Consider the following 20,442-nt stretch of genomic DNA (forward strand, 5'->3'; position numbering starts at 1 on the left):
TGCAGACCATCCCTCTAAAAATGAACATCCTATAAGGATGATGAGCAAAGAGGAGAAAAATTGCACATGCAAATCAGAGAACTCGCATCAGTTTGCAAGAGGTCATTTCATGCCTATCATAAAATATTTAATTTGATGGGCCTGACCATTGCCTTGCATAAAAATACTTGGGTATTTGGCTTATTCTGGCAGAGAATGATAAAATTCTCATAGAATTCTGTTAAATGCATATGAAATGTTATAGCAGGGACAAAATTCTCAATTATGCTGGTTAGTTTTATTAATTTCAATAGGGCTTTTGAAATAATTTCCATTGAATCCCCTGGGCCAAAGCATATCAAAGGCAAGAGAATACATCCAGAAGAGAGAATGTATTTACTTACTTTACTTCCATAAACTCAATTTAATTAACCAGATGGAATTAATTTTCATGTAAATTTAACTTACAGACTTGTGCTTTAGGGACAGAAGACTTATAAATACACAGTAAGTTGGGATTTCTTTGTTTCAGATCTCTTACATTCAATTTATTCATGTCCATTTAAATCCCTAAGTATTTCTTTATTATTTTCAGCATATTTTAAATAAGCTAATTAAAAAAAAAAACAAGACACACAGCTTCAGCTCACATTATGGAATTAATAATTTTTATTAATTCTCATAATTATCTAGATACACCCTAACTCTGCATGTTCACATGTATATGGTGTTCTAATGTTTCATCTGAAGAATCATGGCATTGTATAGCAGACCAGGCTTTCACATGATTCATGACTTGGTAAGTTCATGGTTTTTACCTCTGTGTTTGCCAAGTTTAGTTTTTATCTCTGTAAAAACCATATACAATATATTGTTAAATTTGCATGTTACTTTCAATGTGCTAAATCATGAGGAAGAATTTGCTCAGTTTTAGGAAGGCAAAAATCTATTGAGAACACAAGAACCATCACACTGGGTCAGACCAAATACCCACTCAGCCAAAGAAATCCTGTGTCCAGCTTTCGCCAGAACTCAGTGTCTCAGGGCCAGTGTAAGTGCACAGCAAACACACAGTGACACTTCCCTTGAGTATTACCACACAATCAGCAGTTGCTGGGACTTTGTTTCAGCACTCTGAAGAAGGCATAGGCTCCTCAGGCTTGACCTTAATGCTATGTACCATAATGCACCCAGTTTGCTTGAGAAGTTTTAAGAGATGGACATTAAATTTGTGCTATGGAAAGCACAAAAGTGTGCTATGGAAAGTATTCTGGATCACATTGCCCTGAAAACTGGGAGTGATTAGTGAATCAAAATGTTTTGATTTGAATTAAATGCTCTGAAGGTGGGGGGGCACTGGGGAGGGTGGTAGTAAAAGCAGAAAGGCAGTAAAATGAAGAGTCACAAATGGTAACCACAAACATCCCAGAGAAGAGGAATTCCCTTTAACCTTTTCAGTCCAGGGGCTTGGATACTCCCTTAGAGAATTGTTTCAGATCAAGGACATGAGCACAGGATCCCCACTCTCTTCCCAAGCTTCCTAAATACCAAAGTGAGAGGGATTTGGGTATTTTCTTCTCTTTTGAGGAAGCAATTTAACTGAAACACTAAACAAAAAGAGCTCCTGAAATAGCCTGAAAGTGCCACACTCAAAGAACAGATACTCATGGATATGAGATCACTCCAATGAAATGCTTCCATAGACAGCAGAAAAGCTTCAATAGGAGAAAGCTAACCTTGAATATTCCCAAACAGGAGAAGGTAAATACTCAAATATGAGTGCACTCATTGCTGGTGAGTGCATTCAAGAGTTTGGAAAATTCATTTCAAATCCTCGCAGTGATTAAAATTGCAGAAATTTGATCAGATGCTCCTCTCAGAGGCTGCAACAAGTGATATATTTGTGTATATTTTCATGTAAAACAGACTAGTGTCTTTTAATATTCCTGAAACACCTCAGTATTCTGCTCTTTTTTTCCCTTGTCATGTTAGTGAAGCTGTTCATTACATACATTCTCACTGTGTAAATAATCTGGGTCAATCAAAACTGGTTTGGGCTTTTTTCCTGAAGCAATAAAGTCTTTACCAGGAGCCTTTTGTCATTTTTGCTCCCCTTTTGGAACACAGGCAAACAATTCAAGTTCTCAAGCGACTTAGCACTGCATCAGTCTGAAGCCAGGCTTGTTACCTCAGAAAAAGAAATCCAAAAATAACTCACTGAGAATTTGACTTGGCAGCTCTCCTCCCCCAGGTAGCAGAGGTCCCCAGAAACATTTGTCTCTAGCCACAGATGCTCTCCATTCACAGCATTTTCCTGGGAAAAAGAAATAGTTATTAATCTGTTTTGTTAAATTCAGCCATGTGAGCATATAGGGAAAAAATCTGATATTCAACAAATTTAGAAAACTAAAATAAACTGAAAAAAGGCCAAACAAAAACCAGCTACCACACCACCAGGTATTGCTTTGGTTTTCTACAACACAAAGCCATAGCATACAGTAGCATTCCCCTGGCTGACCATCCCAGCTGAAAAGATGCTGACAATACAATGATGTGTCACCAATTTGAACACACTTCAGTTAAACTTTGCTGATGTTCTTCCCACATGCTGCATAGTTTAACTGGGAATTCAGACTTCATAAGCGTGTGATGTGCACAGAATTTTAAAGAAACAGAAAATCCAGAGAGATGGGGAAAAAGTCACAACTAATGAACTTTCAATGGGAGAAACAAAAAAATTTGAGAACCAGGCACAGGAGTAAAAAACAACATGCTGACTATATCTTTAGGATGATAGGACAAGCTAGACTAGGGGAAATGCTTTTTTTTTTTTTTTTGATAGCTGGGTCAACACTCTCTTTGTGAATACCTCAATAAAGCATTGCACTACCAAGAGAGACTAGACTTGAACTTTATACATGAAAGAACAACACAGTCATCTGAGAATGCTCTCAAAAAAAGACTCTACCTAGCACACTGACAATTAGGAGTGATTAACATCTCACATCACAGGCTAACATCTAACTTTCTCTTGACAGCCTCATTTGACCAAATTTGTACCTTGATTCTATGTAAATTCTTGTTCTAGAGGAACTTGATTGTAGATAGACTGTGTGTTTCACTTGCCTGTAATACTGATGTGACTAAAAAGCCTGAAAGTCTACTGTACACTACTTAAGCAAAGTGAATAAACAGGAATTCTGTTCAGCCAGAATTAGAGCATGATCGAAAATGCTTTGACAGTCTGACATTTGCTTCCTACACTGCAGAAGTCAAAAATGATGATGCTCACCAAACAGATGGCGTCCGACAGCAGGATGCTCCAAAATAGCCATCTTGGAGAAAATAATTTCTTTAAAATACCACTGTCAGTCTCAAAGTGATAAAATGAGATAGCTTCTCTTGATACTCTGATTTCTTAAGTAATGCAGAAAAGCACAAGTAGCAAAATCATTTTCCTTCTAGAGAGCATCAACAAGAGCCAGGACACAGGCAAGAGTGAACATGGTGCCTAGCACAACCATGGTGTTAACTTCCAGTAAAACTAGACGACAAGACCAACACTGGTTGTATTTTGGTGAGAGGTTTACCTGTCTGCAGGTCTTCAACTTCATCAGAAATGTTCTAATTCCCAGAGAACAATAGTTTGGGTAAGGATTTTCAACACTTTTATAATGCAAAACAATTTCTAAGAACTTGCACTAGCTTAAGAAAATTTTCAAGCCTTTCTTAAGGGGTACATTATTCAGATTGTAAACTCCATCCCTCATGTGTGTCCTTATATTGCAGCTATTTTGTCTTCAGTAGCAGAATACAAACTCACCAAAGAGTGCTTGGCCTGAGCAGATTCTCTGCTGACAAAACAGTGTATACAACATTATAACCCAGAGGTAAATCTCAAAGGATATAAAAGATTCTTAGCAAAGACCAACTCTGAAAGCTAAATAAGAAAGCACACAGCTCTGGGACAGAATTTTTAACAAGGAATAAAAACCATATTAAAAAATAGATTAACCACCCCTTCATTTGGACTAGGTCCACATAACTTGTCATCATGATTTCTAAAGATAAAGTGGCCTATTTCCATAACCTGGTTTGGACTGTTTGTTCTCTGTTGTTCCAGATTATATCAGAGATTTACTTGTCTAACTTTACATCACCATGTAAATAAAACTAGTCAGTAGTCTACAAGGATGACCTTTGAGTTCACGTTATTATAGAGTTCTAATACAACTAAGCAATAAAAATGTAAATAACCTGACGTGGTATGAGCGGCACACCTCCAGACACCTGCAGCCACAGAAAATTTCACAGCACTGCATGTGAATACTCACCATTTCAATTCCAGCAAATGGACTTTTGGAAAATCTTTCATCCTGAATCAGAGCAGAGTTGAGACTGCCCAAGATGAAATGCCCTCCATCAAAAATCTTTCCTACTCAGTATTTTTTCTCAATAAGATCAAAGGGAATTATTTGAACTTCACTGTTTTAAATTTTACAAGGCTCTGTAATTTGTATGATGAGACATTCTTTTGCCACTTATGAAAATCATTATATAGTCAAAGGAAGTACTGTGACCTTTTGTAAGCCAATTTTTTTATTCACTTCTGACAGAAAATTTTGACAAAAATCAAAAAATTTCTATGGAGAATTTTAAGTTCATCAAAACAGTATTTTCTACTCCAAAATTTACAGGCAATATTCCACAACAATGCTGGATGAAAGGGCACTCGTCCCCACCTACCAACACAAAAGCTGACAGAGGTCCCTGGAATAATCTCTTATCACCTCTAGGGTGATATCCTGTTTAACACAAAGCTAAACCACAGTAAAGGGTCTGTCATCACTTGTCTATTTTGACACAGCCTTTTTTTTTCCACAAAAAGTTTGCCAGTTTTGTTTATATTGTACTTGATGTCTTTATGTTGACTTTAGGATTTAATGGCTTTCAAAGAAGCAGCTGCTCTCTTTCTGTCCCTGAAGACACAGACACCAGTCTCATGCTCTTGCCATTTTCCTCATGTTGACTCTGTGGCTGTAAAGCTACACATAAAATCAGTTCAGCTAATGGAAAAAAACTAGATATCTTATTGTGACATTCACATTTTCTGGAAAAATCCCTTCACCCAGGATTTTTCTCCTGGGAAACTGAGAAGCCTCAGAGAAAAAGGAAAATAGTAATTATCTGATTTGCTTCTCCTGTGTTGTGCTCCTTTGGAATGTGTTTGGAGACTGTTTATCCAACAGGTGATTGTTTCATTGGATTCTAATGTGAGTTAGTTTTCACTCATTGGCCAATCGGTGTCGGGACTCTGGAGAGAGTCACGAGTTTTTATTATCTCTTTAGCCTTCTGTAAGCATCTTTTTTGTATTCTTTAGTATAGTATAGATTAGTATTCTTTAATATAATATAGTATCATAAAATAATAAATTAGCCTTCTGAGAGAACATGGAGTCAGATTCATCATTCCTTCCTGCCACGGGGGACCCAGCAAATACAATATCTTATCCTCCAAATCAGCTAGACAAAATGACTCGCCCTGTGACCACATAACTTTGCATCTGACACGAAGAGTGGTGGGTTAAAGATGGCTTCAGTGGGACTGATGCTTTTGGTGCCACCTCAGCTGACCCGTCAAATCACACTTTTGGCGGGACATGTTTTGCTCTGACTTGCTATGTGGAAAATGGATATTGTCCATCATTGTGGATAAAACAGCAATGACTGTGGCCTAATAAAGAAAACTGTGAACTCTCTCTCCTCTCCAGTTTCCCAGCCTTCACAAGTGTCTTGGGAAGAAAAAGGGCCCCTGCTCAGTGAAGCGGAGGCAGCAGTGCTTTCCTGGTAGCCTGGCTCACAGGGGACACACCATCTCAATATCTCTCCATCTCCCAGGTGGAGACCTCCCATTTGATTGCTCCTGATCCATTACCACCTTAATAGCAAAAAAATATTTCAGTATAGCAAACATTCCTTGCATATAAAACAAATACCACACACAATCCCCCCTGAAGTGGAAGAGAAATAAGGATTCTAGGAGCAGGAGTTTGGGAACCATGTAATTGCATGCATGTGTTCATGACTTGCTGTGCACATTTCACTGACTGAACTAGATTTCTTCAAGCTCTCCAGCATAGTAAATGACACAGCAAGAGTTACCATTTTACTCACACCCACCACTATCTCCATACCTCACTGTTCTTCAGACTGCAGTCAGCATGGTTTCAAAAGCAATGAAGATAAACCTGGCTGTTTTAATTTGCCATGTCAAGCAGCTGTACTTATTCAGCCAAACAAATAAACCAGCCAGCTCAATCTTCTAGTTCAAAAGAGCTGTAACTCCAATTGTAACAGGAGGGATGGAACTCTCCTCCATTCCTGCTATGACTGACATTCTGCAAAAAACTATTTAAGAAAAATCTCTAAAATAAATCAGTAAGAAAATTTTCCCTTTGTTAACACTCCAGCAAGAGAGAAGACTCTTCTTGCAAATATGCATTTGTCTGATACTTGTGATTAGTATGAAATCAGTGGTCATCAATCTAAACTTGATTAAATATACTTGCAAGCAAAAATTATTAATTTTGGCCTATTTCTTTATGAAATGACTATTGAGCAGAAACAAATTTGTTCGGATGTTTCTTTCCCAAATATCTTTCTGTCATGTTTGGATTATGTTTCACCCTTAACTCTGAAATTTCAGAGTTTGCAATACTTGTGTTGCAAACAGGAGCAGTGCCTCAAATATGTTTCTGTTGATATATATTCTCAATTTTAACTCCATATTAGCACACATTAATTTGGGAATATTTTTTATGTAGAGGTCTCCTATTCTTTAATTATTGCAAGTATAACACATGGACATAGAGCAAAATAAAACAGCATAGGGATAAGTTTCTCCTTTCCCCCACCATGCTTTCCAACATCTCTGCATCAATTGCCTTTTGAGATCCCCCTAAGCCTCAGCTGAGAGATCACCTGTATACAGAAGCCGAATGACAACATTTGTCTTTATGGAGCAGCAATGTTCAGATGCTATCAACAGAAATGATGATTCCCTATGTCCTCATGAACCTCTACTTTGGCTGATAACAGTTGCACTGCAGCAACAAGAAAAAAATACATATTTTCTATATAGGCACCTTGTGCAAAATCACTGCAGCCTCTACACCACTGGAAAAATATAAAGATATGGCCACCATTCTGAAATATGACAGACCTCTTTTCTCTTTAGAGCTCTCTGGAAAGAATATCAAATCTCAAGCTTTCATGAAAAAGAAGCAGCAAAGTAGAACTACTGATCCAGAACACAGCAGTTAAGTGTCAGCTGCACACAAAAATTCAGCATTTTTTAAATATGCATGGGGCTTCCACTCATCACTGCATAATTTGAACTAGAATTCCTATCACCTCTTCATCTTTTTATGTGACTAATGGAATACCCTGGGATTCTCCTTTTGTCATGAGAGCATATAAATATAAATATCTCTTCAACTGAATGCTTAATTCCCAATTACAAAACTTAGCCTTGAAGACTCTCTAATGGAAGAGAAGTCCACCCTTTAGTGAAAAAGTTAGTATAGTTTTCAGGAAGTTATAATAGAGAAGCCAAACCACTAATGGGGAAAAGAAATAAATTTATCTAGAATGAGGGAAATGCTTCATCATATGTAAAACATATGTATTAACACATATGTATTAACTGTATTACCACATACACTAATTATCCAAGCTTTAGTACATCATTAGGCACTTCCAAACACTTACTGTGCATGAAAGTAAGCAGACAGAACTACTGACTAGTGCCAAAAAGGTACAGAATATAATGCAACAGACTCCTTTAAAAGTCACATTCACTAATTTTAAATACTTCACTGATATAGGTCACTTCATGTCTGTTTGTATAGCACATACCCCAATCAGTTTATCTACAAGGATGTTATGGAAGGTGGTGTGAAAAGCCTTGCAAAAGTCAACACAATGGACTCCCCTCATCTACCAAGCCAGTCATTTAATCTGTTAGGCTGGTCAGGCGCAATCTCCCTTCCATATATCAATGCTGAATACTCTCAGTCACTTCTTATTATTAATATTTTTGGAAATTACTTCCAGAAGGATTTGTTCCATAACCTTTGCAGAAACCAGGGTAAGACTGATTAGCCAGGCATTCCCTGGATACTCTTAATCCTTCTTGAAAGCAGTACGGACATTTGTTTCATTGCTGTCCTCAGGAACATCCTCTGACCATCAGGACCATTCAAAGACACCAGACTGTCCTAGCAGTGATATCAGCCAGCTCCCTCAGCACCTTTATCTGCAACCCATCAGGTCCCACAGACCTCTGTGTGTTCAGTCTAAGTATTCCCTAACCTGACCACCGTCCACAAAAGTAGGTTTTCCTTCTGTCAGACCCTGCTATCAGTGACCTGGGACTGCTGAAGGCAGCTCTTAGCAGCAAAAATGGAGGTTAAAAAAAAAAAAGGGACTGAGCAATTCAGGTTTTTCCATGCCCTTTGTCACCATGTTCTCTGCCCTATTCAGTGGCAGCCCAACATTTTTCCTACTCTTCCTATCACTGTTGATTTGCCTACAGAAACCATTCCTGTTACCCTTCCTGTTCCTGTAAGATTCTACATTAGATTGGATCTGGCTTTCCTTACTCCATCCATGTGAAATCAGGTAGTGCCTTGTACAATCCTCCTGACCTAAGCCTGCTTCCACATATTTCCAAATGCCATTTTTCAACTTTTTCTACAACACACAGTTTTCTGTTCTTGTTAAGACCTAAAAGATTTCTGGCTTTGTCTTTTATATACATAATTTATGGTATAAATGGTAGTATTTCTCCTCTGAAAATATTCAACTTGTACCTAGAGGACTCCAACTGTGCATTCACAGAGCACAAAGCACAAAGTATAGATCAGTCAAGTTTTTTTGTTGACCTCCAATAATGAAAACTGAATACTTTCAAATGCCTCTTAAGAAGTGGGGGAAAGATTCTGAGTCTTGTTGTCATGGGAGAGGGAAAGAAATGAGCATTAACAGAAAAAATGCACTATGAAAAAAAGAAAGATATTTGGGGATGTTCAACGCTCCACTATTCTAGTGGCTGTCAGTAGTTTTGTAGGCACCATAGAAAGCAAGAGCTAGAAGGCAGCAGTTAAAAGAAAATTACAGGACTTTGTGTGCAAGCTTATGGTTATAATCCTTGGTAGAAAAGGGTAACAGAAAAATACACAAAGACCTGGATCCTCAAAGGTACACAGGCAGTGTATTGGGTGGCTCAGTGCGTACTCACTTGAGAATCTGGGCTAGAATTACCTACTTTATTATTTAACACTTGGGAGTGATGTCTGAAGTAAAGGTGTGTGGGAGAAAGGGATAGGCATAAACATATCCCAGGGGCAGCCATTTAGGTCAATTCCTTTTTGGTAAGACATCCCCCCCAGGACTCCCCTCTGGTTATTATAACACCTACTCCACACACTGTATTCTGTATGGCCCTAGTGTGAAAAGAGAACCTTAAATTATACAGCAAAGCTACAAGTTAACTTGAATTAAATGTAAGAAATGTGATGAAACTGGACATTTTTAAGTATTTTAGGGAAAAGAAACCTCAGGGAAGAGAGACAGTAGCAACAACAATAGTAAAGAATACTGGGGAGTTTAGTGCAAAAAGTCTTAAGGGACGTGAGAATCATCACCTCTGTTTTACAGCTAGAGAGGCTGATGTGCTGAGAGGAAAAACAACTCCTCTGAGCTCACTCACCAGGTAAGTGACAGAGCAGAGAATGGAATCCCACTCCTTGACTCTGCCCTGTTCACAGGTCCATCTGATAATGGAAAATCACCTCAATGGAGTTCTCAAAAATTGAGGCAATGGCAGGGAATTCTTTCCAGTTATTACTGTGAAGACAGTAGTAGAAAATATTTCCTCCCTTTTAAGTCCAGAGACAATTTATGCTCGTGTCACTTAGACTTTGGAAAGATCTCCCATCATGTGTCCTTGGAGAATCATCCTCAGAAATACTGAAGAGGAGGATGATGTATATGAGGATACAACACACAGTGATCAATGCTGCCTTCCAGCGATTAAATACAAAAAATTTCTTGTCTGGCTCTGACACATCAATTGAATTATCTTTTCACTCTACCAAATATTCCTGTGGACTTAATTTAAAACTTAGGTGTTTTTTCTTTGTTGAAATTCACTACATATTAAAAACCTTTGGTCCACTTCAACCTCCCCACAGGTCCAAACCTTACTTCCATCATACCTCAGATTTGAAAAATATCTTTTTCCCTTTTACCAGTTACTACGGGTGGTTAGTTCAGTCTCCTCCCAACCACAGATGTCTCCCACTCACTATCATGTCCCTCTCCCCACATGACACAAAGTTACCTCCCTTCTCCAATCAAAGTGTGAAGTAAAGCAGCAATACCAGTCTGAAAGGCTGCAAACAGCTAAGAAATTAAACTGACCAAAAATCTAAACCATAACCATGGAAGTAAACTACAAAAAAGCTACGCACAATTAAAACCCAAAATATTTAATCAACGTTTACTAACTTACAGCAACTCCTGCTGTATTTATGTATAGGGATCACATGAGGTAAAAGGAGTAATCATCATTGGATCGTAGATCACCCTGGTAAAGGAGTAGCAGGCAATTGGCTGAGGAAGGGCAAGCTGTGGTTGTTGGACTTGGGGTTCAGGGGTTTTTTTGCAGAGATTGTTGCTGTTGTTTTTTCTAAGTACAGTTTTCAATGGTGTTTAATTTAGCAGATGTGCTTAACCCTTCACTTATGTGACTGATCCTTCAGACTTCTACTGAACAGCAGTGATGATTCAAAACAGGCATTTTTACTGCCTTGCTGAATCAGCACCTGGGTTTGCTGGAATGAAGGAACAAGGTATTCTCCAAAGCACTTGCAAGAGGACTCTATGCAAGCTTTCAAACTGCAGATCCTCATAGTGAATCTAATCCAGCTTCCTGCAACACAGCCTCCAAAATTTCATCCCCTTAAACTCTGAGTGCAATGCCTGGAGTACAAGAAGGGCAGGCAATCTAAAAATCAATTCTGTTTTGATATAGAGAACAAAGATAAACATAAGCCATATTCATCAAAATAGAAGTTGTCTTCAGCTAAAAGCTGCTTGGGTGGCTGGTGCCTTGATAATGCAACATATCAACCTCTTTACCAACAGCCAAATGTAAAATCTTCTGTATGCTTTGCTTTAATTGAGACATTTGTGCGACCTGCTGGCTTATGCTCATCTTTTTAGCTCTTATCAGTGCATAACCTCATGGAAGCTGTGTGGGGATGGTTCAGGGGAGGTACAGACTTGCACTAGGAAACACAGAGAGGGTGGCAAAACTCTGGAACAGTCTTCCTTATAGAGGTGGTTGATGCCCCATGCTTGCCAGTGTTTAAAAGAGATTTGGACAATGCCTTTAACAATCTGCTTTAGCTTTTGGCCAGCCCTAGAGTGGTTCAGCCCAGAAACATAAAAGAGCAAGATGAGGGGTGGAAACATGGTCCCCATGTCTATGCACTAGCTTGGGCCCAGAAGAAATCTAATCATACCTATAAAGACCTGTGACCAAAGATTTTAATTACCTACTCTGCAGATGCAGACAACTTGACGTGTGCCTTCAGCCTTAAATTTTGGCTCATCAAACAGAGGCATAAAACCCTGCTGTGCTAAAATTAGATCAACTTTTGTCAAGAAAGAGGTGGGAAAATGTAACCAGCTCCCAAGCTGGAAAATCTGTCCTTTTTTTGCTCAAGTCCCCACAAGTTTTCATATCTCTGCTTCATGCATCAGCTCATAATAGATGCATATTCCTAATGACTAGCACTAATTCTGATAGCAATGGGATGTCTTATGTTGATTTAAGGATGGAGAGAGCAACAACTAGAGATACTGCTCAAATTAACTGCCAAAAAACCAAACACCTACAGTCCACTCTAAGGCCGCTCTTGGTTCCTTCACAGGTCCATTGGTGACTGGAATGTTGAGGGTATGCACAGGAGCCAAGTGCTGGAGGCCTGACCTGGAGATTGCTTTCCTGCAAATTGAAAAGAAAAAGACAAATAAATTGAGTGTGTATATAACAAATATATCTCTCCAACATAACTACTCAACATCCTCCCCAGCCTTCTCCAGAAATCAGAAGAGGCAGCAACGCATTTCATTTCAGCTTCAGTGAAATGGTGCTTGAATGCCATCTCCTGCTAAAGCAGTTTAGAAAAAGAATAAAGCAACCTGATTACTGGAAATTACTGTTTAATGGAGATCAGTTACTCAGCTGGCACTAAGCTGAGATATCAAATCCAGTGGACTGTCTGTGGTTATGTTTGCCAGTGTTAGTGGAGTCCTCACGCATTTCACCTATCCCTTACGCACCAACTAAATCTGTCAAATCAATTTATGCATAATTCCAAATACCATTCATAGGAGAGACAAAATATGAGTTTATACAAAGAATCAACCCCTTGTTGCTTTTCCTCAGCTTATAGGCTGGAAAAAGTTGTCCGTTCAGCATCCAACTACATAAAACGAGACATGGGGACACCACCAGGAAGAGAAGTCATAGACTGCTACCTTCTTTGATAATATCAGAATCCCTCAAGGAATTACAGCTTCTTTCCACTTAAATTTCTATTTCAGTTCTATCTTTCTCATCCAAAGTACTTTTTACAGCTCTTGAGGCATAGATGTGACCTTCCTCAGAAGTCATAGGTGGTGGCCAGAAACACTCCTGAAGCTGGCTCCGCAGTGCTGAGGGGACATCCTCACAGCCTGTCTTCTTTCAGACACCCAGCCCTGACAGAGCTGCCTCCACCAGTGAGCCCTCAGCTGGAAGCACAGAATTCTGCCAATACAAAGCTCAGCTGCACCTGAACAGTCTATTTCCTACAGCTTCCCTACACTATTGCATTGTACGTATTAGAACCTGATGGTAGTGGCCAAAATAATCTCACCGCTTCAGCTGCAGTGATTCAGAAGAGGACAAATATCATCTCAGAGAGATATCTCCCTTTGTAAGCCAAACACACACATCCCCCACAAAGTAAAATGACAGGCTGTTTGTGTAAAGTGCATTTTTGTGATACCGCTCCCACAGCGCTGCAGCTATTTATAGCATCTCCTAATCTTACCACTGTCCCAAGGCAATAAAGGTCAATTGAGCCAGTGGAGACAATCCAGGTCAGCCATATGCTAAATAAATCTTTTCATTGTCCTGAAAATATAGAGTGCAATATATCTGCAGCAAAGGAACTTGGAAGCCTCACTGCTCACAGTGCTTGTCTGGAAAAATCGAGGGAACTGAAGCTGCCTCTCTAAAACACCCTCTCTTGTGGGCAGCATGAACAACTCAGAACATTAACATCAGTCTCTGATCATTCAATACCCTCTTTCTACTTAATGTGGGCAAGACTTTGACATTAAGGGGTTTTTTTCCCAAAATATTTTGCATTTGATAAAAAAGGGGAAGAAGCCCAAGAAAAGGTATCAGGAGGGAACAATTTAGCAAGAAAGATTTTATGCCAAATATATAAGCACAACATAAGCTACCTATCTTAATAACTGGATTAAATTCTTAGAGAAATAAGCTACAAGAAACTATAGAAATGGTTTTTAAATATATTTTTCAAGAGACCTTCCCAATATTTGACAGTTTCTTTCCATGCTGTTTTCAGTATCAATGCAGTTATTCAGGCTTCCTAAACACAGGAGTACATTCCTGTGTCTATTTGTGGTTCATAACATCTTCGTTTATTTGGGTGGAAACAGGGCAGTATCACTTTTTCCACTCTGCATCACTGACAGGGGTAAAGCAAACCTACTTAGGCCTGTCCTCACAACAGAGGAAGGTAAATATGTGTAATGAGTGCTCGCAGACATCTCAGCACCGAGCCTCAGATACTATTTCAAGTCAGAATTAGAGATGTGCAAGCCTCCCACAGGAGAACCTGAGACTTGGCCCACATTTCTTTAAGAGGAAGCTGCGGCTGATGAGCCTTTTTGGGGGAGACCTGGCACAGTTTTGTGCCAACAGCCTGCCCTTCCTTTGCATGCCTAGCTGGATTTATGGGTTGTCTGGAAAGTACATATACACAAAACACAGGCATGACAATAACACCTTCTTTATTTTTTTTTCCTGGTGTGTTCTAACATAAAAGCCTTAAAATTATGTCAGGGATTGCACACTTGCATGACCCAGCTAGAAGTGACCCTTAATCCCAGGAACAAGCTAAAAATGTCTTCCTTTGCAGTTTCTTGTCAGAATTTTCTCTCGAGTGAAGAGAGGAAAAGTGTCAAAGCACACTGTATGCGTTGCAGAAGCTTTTTCCATTAAAAAAGGAGGGCAAACTAAAGAGCAAACACATGGCCTTCTAATAAATGTAGACAGACAAGAGACAGGAAAAAGGGGGGAAAGGGAAGGTAGCATGAATCTGATAGCAGAGCAGATGCTGAGTATCCAGGTGAACATATCTCATATTACTCTGACAAATTACACCACCTGGCACTTTTCCAATGCCAAGGTAACACGATTGGCTTTTAGTTATCTTTCCCAGAAATTTCATCTCCACTGTGCTGAGTGCATGAATGAAAACACAGGCTTGACAGTCAGCCTTTCCCATAGAAGTAATCACTGCTCCCTGATAAGAGACAGACAGAAAAAGTGAATCTGTGGTCTCCTCATATATCCCATCTTCAGACTCTGAAGAGCACAACTTTGCTAAAATGAGCACAACCAGCCCAGCAGCTGATGTAGTAACCAACAGCTAGGAAATATTTCATCATAAATAATGAGCTGTATTTTTATAACTGCTTTTTCACATCCAGTAATAAGTTATTTGTAGTAGATCTTATTATTGACTTAGCTAACACACCACCACTGAGAATAGGCATGGGTACAAATAAATGCCTATGTCACTAAATACACAACTAACAAAAATATCTGATACTAATTCTACAGTTGATACCACTGAGGAGATTCTTTGACTGTCTTGAAAACCAAAAGCAATCAGACATTCAGGTACACTGGCGTTTTTTATTTTTTAAAAGCATTATATTTGCATGTTGCTGGATAGTCAGGCGAGACTCAACCTACTTATTAGATCAAAGGATACATATTTGATCAGGGGAGATTTCAGCTTATATCCTAGCCTTTGGCTTTATTGAGCATTTTCCTCCACTGAAGGAATATAAATATCCTCCAATGAGTTCCTTAGGCTGAACAATTTTACCTGAACCTTCAAAGAGCACAACAATTAGTCAATAGTATGCAACTTACTTAAGTGCTAGTAAAAAAACTATTTGGAATAGAAAAAGTAAGTCACTCTTGCATGTGGTTAACAGCTTTGACTGTCAATTTAGTTGTCATTGGTGTTGGAGTTGCTGCCTTTCCAAGGCTGGGGTTATCATCCTCCTTTGTATATGATCATTACCATTGGGGTAGTCTCTCAGCTGCAAAGTTGAAAGAATATAAAAATGCAGAGAGACTGGCTCCCACAGATCCTATGGCTAGGACATCTGCCAGGAAAGATGTTTTTACCTAGATATTTACAGAGAAAGGGACAGTCATTTGTATAATGATGTTTAAGTTACAATAGCCCTGAATTTCTTTGAATAGTCAGTGTGGGTAAACTGTACACCTGCCAGCCTTCAGCCTTGCCAACTACAGCTTAAAAGCCCTGTACAAGGCCAGACAGCACCTGTATGCTGTATGAACAAATTATATGTTCCTGTGTTTATTTGGAGGTGCCTTTAACTCCTGCAATTTGATGTTTATAAATGTTATAAACAAAAGGTACTGGCTAGTCTCTGGCATTATTTAAGTTTTCCCCATGCATCTCTGCTGACTGCACCAGGACCCTGAAACACATTGTTCCCAGCTTGCCTTCTGGGCACATATTTTTCCTCATTTTTAGCTGACTACTGGGCAGTGATTATTTCACTGCAACATCAATTCCCAGATTTTTTGCATTCGCTGTGAAAGGAGCCAACTTCAGCCAAATTAAATAATCTGTCTGGTGCACCAACCCATTCCTGACAGTAGCCAGTAGCAGGTGTCTAGAGAAGCACTGGCACAAATTGGGTGATCCTTCCCCTGATATACTCCAGTCACAGTTTCCAGTAATCAGTAGTTTAAGGACTTCCTGAGCTGGAGGCTACTTCCAGACCTTTGCACTTAATAGCCTGTAATGGCTTTTTACTCTAGGAATGTGTTGGTCCTTCCCTGAATCCATTTATAGTCTTGGTCTCCACAGCAGGCTATGTAATAAGCTCCACAATTTAATTATGGGCAATGTAAAGTACTTCCTTCTGTCTGTTTTTAAAATCCTGTCTGATAATTCAATTGCTGTATCATATTGTAAATAACAGCGAGTAATCACTTGCCTCTCTACACCTTCTGTGATTTTATTAATCTGTTGATATACCCCTTAAATCACCACAACCCCAAGTGGAAGCACCCTAGACTACTTAGGCTTCTGCTAATTCTGAATCTGTAGCTCAATTATGGGGTTTTTTGATGCACAGTTGCCAGAACTAGAAAAAAAAATTCAACATCTGGCTGCACCCAAGTGGTGGAGTCATCACACTTTCTGCATTGTTCTCTTTAATTATCCCAAGATCTCTTTCCTGAGCGTTAATTGATAATATGAAGTCCAAACTTGATAGCTTTTTAATCCTGCACATGCATTATTTTGCCTTCACCAATCTCACATTTCGACTGCAATCTGCCTCAGAGTCATTCAGCATCATGAGATCCTTCTGAAAATTTCTGCAATCAGCCCATGCCCACTCTAATTGTGCAAAACCATCTTTACCCCACTTCATTTTGCTTCCAGTGAGCAGCACTGCTCCCATCACAGGTCCCCGGTGGCCCTCACCAGTAAACACCTAGGAAGCCCTGAACACCACCCTGTTGCTTGATACACTAAAACAGGTGTTTAGTCATGAGGACACCTTGCCTTCCACCCCTGGTTCTGAACCAGAAGCTTTTCTGTTACCCCATCAAAGCTTTCTGGAAGCCCACATGGGCTCCCCTTGACCAGACCACCCCAGTCCAGAGACCTCATGCCTCTGTCACAGCAACCTTTGACAAGATTCACAAGTCCTGGTATGGAGAAAGCTGTGCTGGCTCTCCTCCAGCACATCACATTCAGCAGTGAATTTACTAATTCCGCATCTTAGCAGCAGCTTTGCAGTTTCTCTGATTTAAACTTGCTGCTGGGTTGCTCCATCAGCACTCTGTGCATCCATGTGACCACCCCACTCCTTTAGGAGTAGAGCTCACTTAACAGAGGTTTTATAAAGCCCTCTCAGCAGTTTCTTATTTGAATTCCACCAGAATACTTCGCAAAATCAAACTTTAGTGATTAGTTACTGCCCCTTTTGTGGTCCTAAGCCTCCTACATGAACCTTCCCATTTTCCTCAGGTTCATCTGCACAAGTAGCAGCTCAGCCTAGGACATTCTCAAGCACCCTCTGCAGTGAACATAGATGCAAAAAATTCAATTAGCACTAAAAGAAACAGATCCTTCAAAAGTCCTCATGAAATGCTTTCCTAAGCATCTGCCATTCCCTGCTGCCCAGGGAACCAGTGTATGGAAAAGCCAAGACTTGGATAATTTCCCAGCCAGTCAACCTCCACATCTACACCACCAAACAAAGGTTTCCTGCCTCTCTCTCCACCCCTCACCACACAGAGCTGTCAGAAAAAAGGTGCATGGAAACTGGCACATATCCATGAAACACTGCAGCTCCATGCAGCTCTGGGCAGCTTTGCTCTCAGCCTCAAGCCCAGCTTTCCTGTACCTGGAGCAGCTCATGGTCCACTAGAGACTGACTTGAAGAGAGTGAAAAAAATTCCCACCAGGACAATCTTCCCAAGTGCCTCCAACAGCAACCACAGAGCTGTAACACAGTGCATCAACTCCCTGGTAAGTTCTGCTAGGAACATTTGGATCTACCACATCAATAAACACTTTATTCAGCTTGTATTGAGCAGGTGCAAGACCAAACAGAGCCAACAAGCCTTCCAACAAAAGAAATTATGAGGCAAAGCAAAGGGAGCAGAAAAGAACTGCAGAAAGTTGGATCAGGGTAACAGAGGAAATGCCTCTATGACACAATGATGTCTTTTCTGCATCAACACTGCAGTTCACAGGCATTTCTGTATCATGCACATTCTTTAAAAGGAAGCCTTTTGGTATTCTTGCCCCTCAAATTCTGGGTACAAGAATGGCAGGTTACTTTTCCTATCTCAAAAGAATAAAATGGATTCATGAAACAGGTTGTGTGTTACGAGAGGCATTCACAAGTTGTGGCATGAATATGTTTGCAGTTTCTTCAGTGTAGACATGCAAATCATCACTGCCCTGCAGTTATACTTGGAGCTTGATTTAGTGTCAAAACAGAGCAAGTCCAAATGCCAAAGATCTCTACTATATTTTTTTTCTCTTCTCTGCTTCACTTGACCAGTAGGCATATATTAAGCACCAAATTTTACCTTTTGGAAAGCAATTTATGGTTTCAATTTAATCCTGAACTGTGCTAAATTATTCAACCCCTTAAATCTTATCTTCCATCAGGAGTTCATCTTCTCAGAAGCCAGAGAAAGCACACAGTTTTGTGTCAGCTCCTATCAAGGTGACCAATATATCTTGTCCCAGATCTATAAGTCACTTCAGAGAATCTATTGCACTAAAATCGGGGTGACTTTGCTCCTGTACGCCTTCATTGGCCAGGCCCTGGATCCAGCTCATTCTCCTGGAAACTGTAACAATCCTCATCTGCAATGTGAAAACTGAATATGGCTCAGATTCAAGATGTGGATAATTAATAAGATAATCATAAGAAAAAGTCAAAGTCATGAAGAATTCTCTCTGAACTCCTATCAGAGCACTGGTTAGCACCCATTTCTTCCCTCTCACTTGCTCACTTCAGTGTTTTTTTACTTTTATTCCCAATTTATTCTCTAGATTTCTTAGCAAATAGGATAAAACATGAAGGAGACTTATGGTACAAGGCAACGAAATTTTAGGACCAATAGGATTCCTCCCAATATTTTGTTTAAAATTTCTGAAAAGATATGTACAAATAGGGTGCTTTCTCTTGCCACAAAAAATGACAGGCCTTGGAGGACTCCTTGTAGTAACAGAAATACCAGCATTAAGTTTCATGAGGAGGAAAGGGTAAAAAGTGATACAGCTGGTGATGCAATAAAGATGAAGAGTATTCTCTTTTCCTCTAATTTACTGAGAAAGAGACTAAAAAAGGAGCCTAGGAAAGCTGGGGATAAAAAAGACACAGGAGCTTTCTTGAACTGATTTATTTTGATTTATTTTTGGTTTAGTCAAAATCAATTTCTTTCAGAAAAGGGTTTAAATTTTTCTAGCCTTTAGCTTTTAAAGCTATGAATATATCAGATCTGGAAAAGACCTTTTAGGTCATGATATCCAGTCAACTCTATTTCAGGCAAACTTATCATATGTGTGAATTCAGAGAGTTAAAGACCCATTTCAAATCTAGCCTGGTTGTAGCTTCTTTCTTATTCCTACTGAGAAGCTATGCTAGATCTCGACTCTCTTCATCATTAAAACCCTTTTTATTTTTCTTTGTAATTTCCATCCAATATGCATGCCCCTGCACAATCTTCCTTAAATTCATATTATTAGCATTTTCACATTTCATCCAAAGAGTTAAAGTTGAACTGACAACAAATAATTTTTTATGATGCTTCTACAGAATAAAAGGCAGCTGAAAGTTTTGATCCAGAAATCTTTAAACCTTTGGATCAAAATCCTTTGAGTGAGTTTATGTAGGGCAGAGATGTGCAGAGGGAGTTAGAAGCTCACATTTCAAAGATTCTGGAATCAATCGAGTAACCAAGATGATAAAATTTAATCACTGTCTTTCCAAGCAAACAACAAGAAATGCTCTAGGGAACTCTGAGCATAAATGATTTCCAGCTGCATCACAGACTGGACATCAGCATTAGAGAAGATGGATATGTTTTTTTACTCTTTCAGAAAGCACAAGAAATCTGAATGGGAATCATTTTCATACATTTCATCCAGACAAAAATCATGGGATATGCAGGACCTGCAATCTGTAGTTCAAGTATAGACAAACAGCAGTGACAGCAAATTGGATAGACATGACTATGGTATGACTGTGATTTTTTTTTAAATAATATTAAAAAAAAAAAAGAGTGCAGATATTCTATGTTATCACCCTGCCAACCAGATAAAAAAGATAAAAAAAGATTAAGCTCTTTTTTCAGGGTGCTTCTTGGTGGCATCAATCAGTATTCATTTGATCTGGAAGATAAAGAGAAGGAAAACAAAACAATACAGGGAGGAAGGGAGGAATTTAGAGCAGCATCTAAGCATTAGCCTTGGAAATGTTTTCTTGCCATTCAGATGCTAGCACATG

At 39.3% G+C, this 20,442-nt stretch overlaps 1 protein-coding gene across 2 annotated transcripts in view; it reads right to left on the reverse strand.

Moving 5' to 3' along the window:
• DGKI (diacylglycerol kinase iota) overlaps positions 1-20,442 on the reverse strand; it is a 200,229-nt gene that overhangs the window by 112,694 nt on the left and 67,093 nt on the right. Inside the window, exons 2-3 of one of the 2 annotated variants that reach the window (XM_030960423.1) lie at positions 11,947-12,055; positions 2,198-2,293 (exon numbers count right to left, since the gene is read on the reverse strand). The gene's annotated coding sequence lies outside the window, so the exon portion shown is untranslated. Of the gene's footprint in view, positions 1-2,197; positions 2,294-11,946; positions 12,056-20,442 lie in introns of those variants that run through there. The other variant, XM_030960422.1, reaches the window with a different exon arrangement.

Source organism: Camarhynchus parvulus, chromosome 1A (genome assembly GCF_901933205.1).
Source record: "Camarhynchus parvulus chromosome 1A, STF_HiC, whole genome shotgun sequence".
In the NCBI taxonomy this organism is placed as follows: domain Eukaryota; kingdom Metazoa; phylum Chordata; class Aves; order Passeriformes; family Thraupidae; genus Camarhynchus; species Camarhynchus parvulus.